We start from the raw sequence: 3,976 nt of genomic DNA, 5'->3' as shown, positions 1-3,976 counted from the left end.
CATATTCTTAAACAGCATATTTATAGTCAGAGTATCTTTGAAAAATGCACAAAGTGAATATGTAAGGCATACACTTTCTGTGACTCTCATGGTATTTTAATACAAGATATTCAATGGGAGGAATTAAAATCCCATGGGAAAAAAGCCCCATGGGAGAAAAAAATCCCATAGGATTTCATGAAATCCCATGGGATACAAAAAATCCCATGAATTAAAAATTGTAACTACAAATTTATTTGAGTAAATATTGTAAAACAAAATGCATTTTATTAAATCCCATGCAAATCTGCATCCAATGGTTACTCACATGACATGGTAGGTTGAAGAAAAAGCGGCGCAAGATTTGCAATTTAGTGTTTCGTCCTATTAGGGGCCAAAAGATATATATCATACGCTCCCGAAACGGTCCACTATACATGTACATGTATTTATTTCCAGAAAAAGTATCAATATCCGATTTGCACATTCATTCAGCATCTTAAAATAGTATTATGACAATTCTATTTTCGTATACTGCAAATGCAATTGAGAACCAAACCGGTCTTGAAAACATTCGCTAGTTTTGATAATTAAATACAAATCGAGTTATAGTTTTTTTCTAATACAGTTAAGGTAGACGGAAACGAAAGAAATGAAATTTATATCATTTCATAAGATATATAATAAAATGACACCAGATTATTAACAATAATGCCTGCAACGATTCAATCCACAATAATATATATTCGCTTAGGAATGATGAGATAATTTAAGATGAGTTGATTTAGAATCAACTCAGCGTGACCATTAAACGAGAGCGAAAGTACTTGATACCTCATTGTACTATTAGAAAACATTAATATGATATATTTCAATGTTCTGTATTTCATTGTCTTAGTTCTATATGTGCATGTAATAGATAATTGATGTACAGTATCTGCATATCTGTGTAAACTTTTTTCAGATTGGTCAGTCAATTCACATAAAACTGATCCCTGTTGGTGCAGTTTTGATGCTGACAAATGAACGCATTTATTCAAGTTATAACTCTCAGTCAAAGCCCAAGTATTTTACGCAAGAAGGAACTGTTCATATTAAATCCCATGTTTAACTTACGGGATATGAAGGCTGTGAAGTGTAGAATTTCAGGGAGATGATTTATTGAAATAAGCCAGGAAGAACACACAACAATTGTCATCATCAGTAACGAGGTTTGTACATTTTTTAAACATTTTGCCCTTGTTACAGTATAAAAAACTACAAATGTAAGAATTTCAAAACGTTTTGGTAAAAATACCCGATTTTCTTTCAAGTTATCTAATACAGTTTTTTTTAAAAGTAATATGGGATTTATGTACCACCTTCTTTCTCTGAATTGAAGTTTAGAGAAAATAATAGACTATGTTTTCTATTTCAGCTCAATTGACAATTTTGGATACATGAATATATGTGGATTATTAATTGAAATACTTATTTCTATAGGCATTGTAGGTGTCAGTTGCATAATGTTCTGGTGAAGAATATCGTTTTGTCCCCAGCTGCAACGCGGAAGGGGGCATAAAAATTCTGGTGTCCATCTGTCCGTCCCGTCTGTCACACTGTTCATTCATCTCCTTGGAAACTGTTTGACGGATTGTGTTCAAATTTTATAGCACTGTTAGACATTATATGTACATGTATATAATAAGTATTGTAGTGTCATTTTAATTTTTCAAAATTTCCAGGAGTTATGGGACTTTGTTTAATTTGTACATATTTCACTCTAGGAATGCTTAGTGGATGCAGCTCCTCGGAAACTTCATAACAGATTTTTTTTCTCCAAATTGTGTATGATTGTTGGTCACCATATATACCGGTAGTTGATCATTTTGCACTTCCACTTTAATTCTACAAGGTTTTCATACGTTATGGAACTTTGTTGATTTTGTAAATACTTCACTATAGAACTTACTGAGTGTGCAATAATAAACGCTCAGTCTAGCCAAATGCATTTGATTTTGAATAAAACTATTGCATAGGTCGAAGTACTACATATACATGTATCATGTCTGGTTAGTTGCATAATTTTCATTGAGATAAAGTATACTACAGACACTGTGAAGTCAGCCTCATATCTTGACCTACACTTAGAATTTGATGAGAAAGGAAAACTATCAACCAAACTTTACGACAAACGTGATGACTTTTCAGAATTGTCAACTTTCCTTTCATCTGTGGCAATATCCCTTCAGCAGCTGCGTATGGAGTGTTCATATCACAACTCATACAATGTACGTTTTGCCAGAGCTTGCTTGCCGAAACTATGCAGACTTTTTGTATCGCGCTAGAATTCTAACAAATAGGCTTCTGGAACAGGGTTACGTTGCTACAAGATTGAAGTCATCACTACAGAAGTTTTATTATCATCACCATGAACTCGTGGATCGTTACGGTGTATCCATCTGCGCCATGAAAACAGATTTGTTCAACGTCTCATAGTTTTCCTTTCCTCTTTCGTCTACCCCGGACTTGACTTTTTATGAGCAACTCGGCGGGTGTTTCTAGAAAAGCAGAGGACGCTTACCCTACCGGTGCACCTGGTCCATGCTCCCAGTTTTGTAGTGGCGTCCGAGTTGCTCATTTGGTTTTGTTGCTTTGTTTGTATGATTTTAGTTACTTTGTGTTCTTTGTTGTGTATGTCTGTTTTCTATGTCTGGTCTTGGATTGCATTCTTTTGATTACCGCTATAACCTTGGTTCCTTTGATTACTCTTTCACTACTGGACTCAGCTTCTCCAAGTACATTGAATGTACAAATTCACGACTGTGTCAGTGTGATACAAGTAGTCATTCTCACAAATATTGAACATATTGTATATGTCTATAGTATGTTAGAGTCATAAATTTTGGAAATATGCTCCAATGCATGTACTGAATTATAATGAACATGATATGCATTAATGAAAGTAATCATTTTTATTTTGTTAATATTTTTTTAGGGTGTACTAGTCTTTGCAGTTGAAATCAGGCTTACATGAAGTCATTGTGATTGGTTGATAGACCAAATTTGGACTAGTGTACACGGAATGAGAATGGCAATTTCAAAAACATGATCAAATAAACATGCCGATTATTGAAATTAATGTTAATGTACTTGGGAATATGAAAAAAATGTTACTTCCTTGTGTTAAAAAATGATATCGAAGTTGGTAAATAAAGTAAAAAAGAGTAATTTTATAAAGATGATACATGTAATGGAACTGTGCCTCTTTTTAGTTCATGAATAGCCATATATCATGTACAACATGTACTTGTACGATATATAAAATGTGCATGTACATGTATCAAATGTAACTACAAGTTTTAAAAGAAGAATTTGAAACTGTCGTTTATTGATGGTAAACAAATCTTGTTTGCATGTATTTTTGTCATTAATATTCTAAAGAAGGACAGAAGTGGATATACAAATATCGAAGGTCAGTCAAAAACAGATCACAGAAAAAACCAGACTTGTAAAAAAAGGCAGTCATCAACTACATCTTCGTAACTGTTGGAGCATTGGTAGGTGTCGGACATTTAAAAATTAGTTTTAAGTTAATGCACAAATTGCATTATCTTGAATATCACTAATCACGAAGGTGCTAAAACATGACACTGAAATATGTGAAATTGTTAAATATAAGGTCACAAGTATGAAGTGGACAAGAGGCCATATTTTTCCGGCGCATATCTTTTAAAGATAGTATTTGTTTAAGATATTTAAGATAATTTGTTTACTTTCTTAGATATATCTGCCGGCCCATATAACGTTACATGGCCTATGAAACAATATGGACCGTCTTGCTTTCAAATTAAGAATGAATGTGATGTCATAATTGAATAAGCATGTATGTTTTTCTTCTCTCTTTTCCACACAGGTGGAAATGGTATACGTATGGATAATGTTGGGTCGGAAGAATTGAAGGGAATGTAGTAATTGGCTGGACAAGAATCATGATTTTTTTCCTTTTTTTTGTCTC

This window comes from Perna viridis, chromosome 5 (genome assembly GCF_037379345.1).
Source record: "Perna viridis isolate PV_CMFRI_1.1 ecotype Kerala chromosome 5, ASM3737934v1, whole genome shotgun sequence".
Lineage (NCBI taxonomy): Eukaryota > Metazoa > Mollusca > Bivalvia > Mytilida > Mytilidae > Perna > Perna viridis.
Note: the sequence above shows the minus strand (reverse complement) of the source record.